Genomic DNA, 9,383 nt, shown 5'->3' on the forward strand with positions numbered 1-9,383 from the left:
TTTTCAGCAGTATCAATCAAGCAACACGCTTAAGAAATCAAGAAAACATCTTTATCCAAGCCACTTTCTCCCATTTCTATTCTGGTTCAAATTTTCCTCTGATTCAACTTCAGAATAACCACCTTATGGCAATTGTTAGGAAGGCTGGAAGAGTTAAATCAGGGTGAATACGGCCCTTTTGTTTGTGCTATCTGTACTTTTTGTACTCTAAAGCCCAGGGTGACACTTGATATTGTACTTAGTCAAAGCTTTTCAAAGGGCACTCACTGTATCAGATTAATGATGCTCTGAGTTACACAGGCAGCAAATCAACCAAATCAATACACATACAATAGTTCAGGTGGACTTTTTTTTCTTTCTTTTTTTTTTCTAAAGAATGAAGGACTTGCTGTGGCAACACCACCGGAAAGATAGAAATATGTGGACAGATGGCAGTAGGGTCTCGTTTGGACAAGTGAACAGCCTGAACTAGTGTCATCTCACCTGGCATGTGACCTGAGAGAATTTGCCTCTGAGTTCTTTCCTCCCTTTTGCATGGCCCTTTGTTCATTGTCTTTCAGCAGTGACTGATGTTTGAAATACATATGCTACTGCTGCTTACAGAGCTCTAGGACCAGAGGAAAAAACAACCTGAACTTTGGGGACATTTCAAAAGCAAAAGGACATATCTATCTTGGGACAGCCATTTAGTCTGATGTCTTTATAAAGTTTTGCCCTTGAAAACACAGCAGTTGCCTAATTTTGAGCAGCCATGACCTTACTTTTACTTTGAGGGGATGGACACTCAGGTCAGCTGGGACCTCTGCCCTTCCATCAGGACAGCCAGCCATCTCAATAGTAAGTGCAAACTGATGTGTGAAAACTTTAAAAAAATCCCGATGCTAGGAGAAAAAAAAGAGATAAACCTGCCCATTTTTATGCAAATGTTTGGGTCAGAACATTAAGAAGGTCTCAACCTGAGGAGTTTGCCTCTGCAAGACCAGACTACAAGCCTTCTAGATAAATTCCAATGAGATTGTTGTTACAAATATTAAATTGGCTTTTCTGTTTCTTTTCTTCTTCTTTTTTTTTTTTTTAATTAGGTTACCTGGTTTTATCACGAAGGAAGATCAAAAGACACACAAGCACCATAAAAAAAGCTAGGCGAAGGAAGATACAAGTGCAGAGAACCTGGCAAAAGACTGCCAGATGAGTGACCCTGGGGAGGCTGAGCTGGCTTCTGGCTGAGTCTGAGATTCCAGAATCAAACTAAGGAAGTTGCATGCACTGGCCACTTAGGAAAGGCAGATGCATCACAACTGGAGTTTTATTTCTGTACTTCTTGTTCGTGTGTAACTGGAAGACGCCTAATAGCAGGAATGCTGTTCTCTCAGATCCCTACTGGAGGAGATGATTACTTATGGCAGAGCGTGTGTGAGGAAAGATGTTGGCTTCCTCTTCGGTAGTACTTTCCCCAATTTGTTACACAGCATGACAAATAGAACAACACTTCCATGATGTTTATATGTTTTATAACACATGTTAGCAGTAGCATCAAGACCAAGTGCCAAGATACTTAATTAATTCCACTTTCCTGAATTAACCGTAAGGTTTGAGTTATGTATGGCAATTATCTCCTTTAAACTGTTAAGCACGCAGAAAGTGGTTATTGCCCGCTGTCTTTCTACCTCCACCATGTCAGGGACAGTGAATCTTGCTGTGTGTGTGCTCGTGTGGTGACACAGTGGTGCCACACACCTTCCTGCTGCTGTTAGAGCCATGACAAGCTGCTCTGGTGGCCCTGCGGTGCTGGACTGTGCTCCTGTGTGAGGCTGCCAGCAACTCACTGCCTGAGGAGTTCCCATTCCAGGAGGTGAGGCAGAAAAGGGTAAGGCACTGGTGTATCATCATCATGGCTGCAATATGGAGGAGGAGAAAAGATACAGAGAAGTGGTGACAGGTCCATGGTTGCCCTGAGAAGCTGGAGTCACTGTAAGGAACTGAATTCCCCAGGTAATCTATGTCTCCATCCCAGGACTTTAGTTTCCTAATATTGCTGAAACAATGCCAGTCCCTGGTCCTGCTTGCTCCATGTAAGTTCAAGGGCTCTGGCACCTTGAGCAAACAAGGAAAACCACAATCAAAGGGCAAAACATGCTGCTCCTTGCTTGGACTTCTAGTTTTGTTCTTTCTGCTGAAGGTGCCTGGTTTCATTTTAATTATCTTAATCTGATTAGTCTTCACTGGACATGTTTTTTGGTAACGATCCTAAACTTAACAGTCTGAGGCTGCTGTGTGATTCTGTAGAGTGATACAGGACCTCCCAACCTGCTTGCAGGACCCATTACAGGCCCTCTGTACAGAAGATAGTGAATTAAGTGGTTCTGGTGCATTTGGTGTTTTATGGCAACAAATTACCAGTGTCCTGTGGTGGGTCTCATGGCCCTGATGGAGCTCCCTAAGCCACGTGTGAGGCTTCACTGCATAGAACCAATGTACTTGAGTCTGCTTTGAGATGTATGGTTTGCATCAGTGGTTCTTCTGTGGGCTTCTGGCATACTCTGAGATAGAGCTCTCTGTCAGTTTACAGGATAAAGATGATGTAGCTGGTCCATATTTAAAAGCTAGACCACCATCCGTCCCAGCAATCCGTAGTGAGAAGTCAAAACCAGAGGGCAGTGCATGAGCAAATGATGAATTTCAGCTCCTTCCCAGAGAGCTGGGCAGGGAGGAGGAGGTGTTCTCCAGATCACAGCTTTTCCTGCTGGTCCGGGGAGCCACAGCAAATGGAGGTGGTAGGAATCCAGCTCAAAGCTTATAAAGCTGGGGTCCCTGGAGAGGGTCATTGCTATAAAAATGCCTGCTCTTAGCCTACTAGGAAAAGAAAACAGTTAATGGTGAAAAATTAGAGTGTTTTTGTGATTGCATTTAAAACCCGAGGGAAGCCTGTAATGGGCTAAATGGACTACTTAGAGAAAACCCCACGTTTTCCTCTTTTTTGTGTGTGTTTTAATTTACTGTGTGTAGCTGCCATTATCCATAAACCAGAACTTACTACTCTGTTACAACAGGAGAAAAGAACACTTTATTGTCTGCTGTTGGCAGATCACCCAAAGTCCCCTCCCAACTTAACAAGCATTAAGCTTCAATAAGACACAAGACACTTCAGAAAAAAAACATCGCCACAAGGCTAATGATGACAACAGCTGCCAGCAAACTTTCCATTGCAAGCAAGTAAAGACTTGAAACAAATTTTAGCTCAAGTTTTGTTTTAGTAGCATCAGTGACATGTCTGTACCGGCAACAGCTCAAATTGCATTCCTTAACACTAGGACTGTAGACCTATCTCCTGGAGTCATTACATTGCAACAGCCTGGTAGTCATGAGTAGGGTTGTGAAGTCTTTAATGAATCTGACCTTTTTCTTCTTTTAAGAAGAGGTATTTATGCCCTAAATGGCCAGTGAGACAAGTCACTGGAGTCTCATACAGATGAGAATTTCTTCATGCAAAAGAAAGTTAAAGTACCTTTCATGTTTGGAAGAGGACACGAGAAGGAGGTTGTGGATCTCAGCAAAGCTGAAGAGAAAATAAATTTGTAATTTTGTTTACTTTTCTGATACTAATTTCTGATGCAATAAATTCTTAGCAAGTCATTAAAAGCCTGGTCCACATCAGTGACCTTACCTACATGAATAAGAGCTTTGTACAACATGAGGTCTGACCTCCATTCATTTTTACAGTCTATAGTGCGGTCCAGATTTTACTTGTACACCTCTTTCTCCCAACAGGGTGGATTATGAAGTTGCTCTACATGAAGTTGCTCTATACAGAAAACTTTGAAGATAATTAGACAAGAACGACAGAAACATCTTGGTAACAGTCTGAACAATGTAAATACGAGATGGTAGAACACAGGTAGCGAGTACAGATTGGTAGGAAGAAGAGTTCATGCTGTCTGACAGTTATTGATGCCCTCCCCCTTCTCAGAACAAGTGTTGCCATTTTGTTCAGCATCCTTAAGACCTGTAAAGAAATAATGAACAAAGGCAGGCTGGAAGGCCCTTCTGACATCCTAACTGTCTTTTCCATCTTGTGAAAAGAGTGATCTTAAAATGGGGACTATCTTGCAGAGATGGAGTCAGCCATTGGGTAAAAGTGGAACTTACTCAACAAATCTGCTCCCTGTGCTGCAATCAGGAACATGTACATGTCAGTTTTCTGACAAAAGTACGTTTTTTTTTTCTCTGTGTAACCTAAGACAGAGGCAGAAGTTGCAGTTGCTCTAAGAAGAATCAGGAAATTTTGGGTCACATAAGCTGCATCTCCCTTACTTGGTGGAGCACAAGCCAGAAAGCTGCCTGAAGCTAAATGCACTCATCTGTGTGTCTGCAGTTCTGGTCCTAAAGTACAGTTCATGAGCCTTAAGTGTCTTGCTGAAGACACCAGCCTTTTTAGAAGGCTCCTACACTGACTTGTCTGCATTGTACTGACCATGTAATTTTGCTGCATGATGATAAGAGCATATAATAATAACATGAGTTAACATGACCTATGGGTTGGCATATGTTTGAATGTGGACTAAAGAATAGTATGGCTCTAAATCTCTGCTTGTTTGAAATTCCTGCATTTTGGGCATTAGTATTGAAATTATTTGGACATGAAACAAATTTGAGCTAAGCATGTGCTGGGACACAAGCTTGAAATACACTTTAAAAGTAACCATGGTGGTGTCCACACCCATGTAGACTGTAGTGCAAATCCCATTACTGAAGCTGCATAGGCGCACGCTGATGTGACCTTCTGCTTTTGTTTAGTTATGGTGCAAATACACCAAGTAAAGCATGCACTTACCCAACAAAAATACAAACCTTCTAAGGTGGTTCTACAAAAATGTTTTATATTTGTGGTCCTATTGTCAGCAGAATAGTACAGGCAAAAGGATTGTGCTATTGAGGAGTTACACTGACTAAAGAAAAAAAAAAAGCTAATCATAAAAAGTAAAGAAGAATATTGGATTTGAGAATTTATGCTCAGTATTTTGTATAGAAAACCTGATACTAAAGCTGCAAAGAATCCTCATCTGTATTTCAGGGATGTAATCCTGGTTACTTATATACAAAATGCTTGCCTGTCTTGATTATTTAGAATATATTTCTTAATTTCTTTTAGAACAGAACAACACCAAATTGCTATATTCTTACTTCAAGGCAAAACTCACATGTTTAGCCTAAATGAAACCTAAATGAAACTAACTTGGCTTGATTTATCTTTTAGTTATTTTCTATGGGACGTATTGTGTTATTAATTTAGGCAGGACACTCCTCATTGTTTTCACTGGAGAGTCCTGCTTAAAACATGAACCCACATTACACTGTCCTAATGATGAACTTGGAATAAGTATTTGGATCTGAAGGAAGAGACAATCTGATTTTGGAAATCTATTGATTTTTATGCAGCTTGACTGAAAAAAAACCAACATGGAGACAAAGTTCAATTTGAATTCTGACACTCAGAATTCATTTTTCCAAATGAAGCTCTCTTTCCTGAGAAGTGAGCTTCATTTTGGGAAAAAAAAAAAAAAAAGAAAAAAGCAAGGAAAAAAACCCCCTTGAATTGCATCCTCCCACGAGGACATTTAATTTAATAAAGCAGCCTCCTCGGGATTGCTCCACTGTTGCTTAGGCGCCTCAGGGGGAGGATTCTTCCTCATGAGGGGGAGGACCTTGGCCAAGCATGAGGGAGACACTAAGGCTGGGTGTTAGGGAGTGGTTTTGTCCCTGAGGGCAACATTCCCCTTTCCAAACAGCTGTATGGATTTCTAATGCAAATTCTGTCTTAATTATGTGTGTGAGAGCATTCATTTTTAGGTAGGTCAACCATTTCACACTCCTCTCTGAATTCCCCTGGCTAGTTTGCTTGGTCTGGCAGCTTGCAGAAGTGCCCACCCTATGTCCTGGTGTATACTTGCCATCCCCCTCCATCCTCACCCCCAGGATGTAGGATAATAACAGGCTAAATGACTTGTTGGCAAGTTTTACAAAGGTAATCTGAATTTTGGCTTTAGTGTGCCAGTGTTGGTAATCCCAGGAAGACCAAGTTAGCCCTTCTGCCTTTCAAGGTGGAGCCGGTGGAGTCCCTTGCCTTGTCTGTAGCCAGGGTCTGGAGCGGTTTAGTTGTCTGCTACCCCAGCACCAGCCACCCACCAGCTCCCAGGGCCAGAGCTGCTCCTCTTTGTCACACTGTGTTGCCAATTTTGTGTTCCAGCATCAGTCTCCAAAATAGAAGCAAAGGACAAAATCCTCTCTATGCCCCTAAAGAAGTGAAAAGGTACTTTCTCTGTCAGCCTCAACATGAGCAAGACTGAAATGAAGCCTCCCCTTGCACTCCCCGCTGCCCACTGCCTTTACAAAGTGCTAAAGTCTTTCAAAATGTGAAACAGATGCCTGCTTTTGGGAAGCTCAATGTGTACCTGTTGCACACTGCCTTCAGCCCAGGAATGGATGCTGTCCAGGAAATGGCAAAGCAGGGTGTAGAGTTTTACATACACAAATAATACACTCTTCTATCCAGAAGCAATATTCTAGGGATATAAAATAAGTTGTTATTTGTTACTAAAGCATTTCAGGCTAAACAAACTAAAAATGGGGCCAGGAATGAGCAGATTTGCAACAAATTTGCATGGAAGAAAACTTTTATTAGTTGGTCAGCATTCTTGTGCAGCATCTTGAAGGATGATTAGATACTTTCCTAGCTTTGTGAAATATTGTGAAGGACTAGTCCTTTATTGTTACTTTTTTTGATTTATCTCTTTTTTTTTTTTTAGGTGGTGGGGTGGAGGGGAGTTGGAAGAACATATGGATGTATGATTTTTTTGTTTAATCTTTGTTCTTTTACCTCCCGTGGCAGTCTCTCTGGTTTGTCTTACCTATTTGATTGAGTTTTCAAGAGGAAGCCAAGAAGCTGTGAAGGAAAGGACATTGAAACTCTCTTGCATCCAGCAGCAGGAATGCATCTGGCAGCACATTCATGCGTTTAAGCCAAATTTTCTCTGATTAAATGTTTTTGGCAAAAAATCAGAATTGGTAAGTACATTGCATATTGAGCTCCTTTCCAAAAGTAAAATGAGAAAGGAGGGGAAATACTATCCAGTTCAGAAAAACTCGATGGTACTATGTTTTGATATCTAGTTATGTATATTTAGCTTAAAATGTGAAAAGTGGTGGCTCCCAGTGGTCGCATAATCAGACTTTTCAAGAAAAAGTCGGCAATAACGCCAGATGGCGCTTAAAGCCCAAAATAACCCTAAAAATGCCTTAACCTCAGGGCTTCCAGTGCCACCTAGTGCCGCCACCCGCCCTCCTGCTTCGGGCAAGTAACATCTCAGACAAGGAGAGCCGCCAGAATGGCTAACTTCTCGAGGAGCAGGTTATGCTCTCTATGTTCATCGTGCAACATATGCAATGGTTTGAGATGGGGAGTGTGTCTGGAGGCAATACTACCATCTTTTAATATTCTGTCTCTATTTCTGCTCTCCTCCTAAACCATCCCACCCTCATGGACAGTGTACTGGTTTAGGTGCACTTTTTGCTGTTCTCTTGGTATTTTTGACAGCACTGAAATTTGCTGTCAAAAATCATCAGCGCTATCAGAAACCAAAACGTGTAAGTAAAAAGAGGCAGACTGTGAGAAAGTATGTCGTCTTCAGTATCCCTTTCACAGTGATACTTTGTTCACTTACATGCCTCCAACAGAGGTTTTGCAAACATTAATGAATTATTATTATTATTATAGCTATTGCCATTATACTTTGTTTGCTTCCCTTTATCCCATAACAGTGAAGCAAACAGAAGGGAATTATTGTAGTCAGTAATTTTCAAGGATTCATTTTAAGCAACAAATCCTTGGTTCCTTCTACTTTGCTGCTGAGCTTGCAAATACTTAGTGGCAATCTCTGTTGTTCATCACAGGGGAAAAATTTTAAAGCAAATGAACATCAAAGAAGTAGCGAGAGGAGAAGGATTGTCAGTTTCCACATTAGACTATCCTATGTAAAAAAAAAAAAAAAAAAAAAAAAGAGTTGTTTTATCTCTGAATGAATGGGATGGGACTTACTCATCTCTCCACATCTGCCTGCTTTACACAGTCCTTCAGCCTGCCTGAGCATGCATGTTTTCTGAGTGGGATATGTCCTGTCCTGTTATGTCAGCTCCTTTTCTCCTGAAAAAAAAAAAGCCAGCAACAATGTTCTTTTCTTGCAGATTTATGATTTTCTGAGCAATGATTTTCTACATTTGGCTGCTTCATTGCACACTGAACACTTGCCATTGCTAACAGAATGAAAATCTTCCTAGTAGTTGAAACATGTTAATTGCAATTAATGAATACAACAAATGCTTACAGGCATTGCCTATTAAGTCACTATTTTGCATAGCAACCTGTTGCCTTATAATGTTGTTCCCTCATCTGTGCCAGTTCTCTATTCCTCCCATGGATCACAATCGTTTACCCACAAACAATAGGCAAATATGGGTGTTGTTATGTTTTTGGGCATCTTTCCCCCCTTCATCTAAGTATTTGTGGTGTGCTTTGTCTGTAAAGGTCACCTGAGCCACCTAGAGGGCTGAGGGTAAGGAGCCTTCCCTGGGAGAAGGTCAGTGAAGGAGTGAGAAAGAGCCCCCCAGGGCCTCACTGGTTCTCCCTGGGAGACACAAAAGGGACACATAGAGAACTGACAGCAGTCTGAGTTTTGAGTGTATAACAAAATGAGGAAGAAAACTTCTAATTAGCTCATCTAGAGAAAGCATGGGGGAAATAACAGTCTTTCTCGCCATATATTTTTTTAAAACAGAAATGCTCTATTTGCTATATAATTAATATGCATTTTTTGGCTGTAAGTGTCATAAGAAAGTGCCATATGCAAGCGTCAGGCCCAAGTTTAGGAGAAGACAGTGATAAACACTGCACTTTTGCTAGCTTCAGTGGAACAAGTTCTCAAAATCAAATGCATGCTAAACAGTCGGGGGGTTAAGCACTTCTGTACTGTGAGATCTCCACTTGAGTATTTTGCCGAGTCGAAGCCTGGGACACATGTGGACCCCTACTTGCATGTAAGGCAAGGACACCCAGTAGAGTAGAAGCATGACTAAGAATGCGTTCCCTCAAAGACACTTGGAACGGATACTTGTGCCTGCAGTAAAGATTGTCTGATGCTTCCCAGTGAGAAAATGGGGCAGAGTAAGTGGGAACAGATGTGAGGATGGAGAGACAAGCCAGAGAGAACAAGAACAGCAGTTTTCCAGAAAGAAAATACATTTTTTTTTCTGTGATTGAACTGTGCTTTCCCAACTTTCATCTTTCATTTACTGTCTAACAAATAGCTTTGAATATACTCATTAAAGTTCTG

The 9,383-nt window shown here is 41.3% G+C and overlaps 1 long non-coding RNA gene across 1 annotated transcript; it reads left to right on the forward strand.

The window, feature by feature from the left end:
* Positions 1-1,084: 1,084 nt before the first annotated feature.
* On the forward strand, positions 1,085-5,443 carry LOC116792890. Its single transcript, XR_004359294.1, has 2 exons — positions 1,085-1,992; positions 3,769-5,443. It is a non-coding gene; the product is annotated as an uncharacterized LOC116792890 (long non-coding RNA).
* The last annotated feature ends 3,940 nt before the right edge of the window (positions 5,444-9,383 follow it).

The sequence above is a fragment of the Chiroxiphia lanceolata genome, chromosome 1 (genome assembly GCF_009829145.1).
Source record: "Chiroxiphia lanceolata isolate bChiLan1 chromosome 1, bChiLan1.pri, whole genome shotgun sequence".
Classification (NCBI taxonomy): domain Eukaryota; kingdom Metazoa; phylum Chordata; class Aves; order Passeriformes; family Pipridae; genus Chiroxiphia; species Chiroxiphia lanceolata.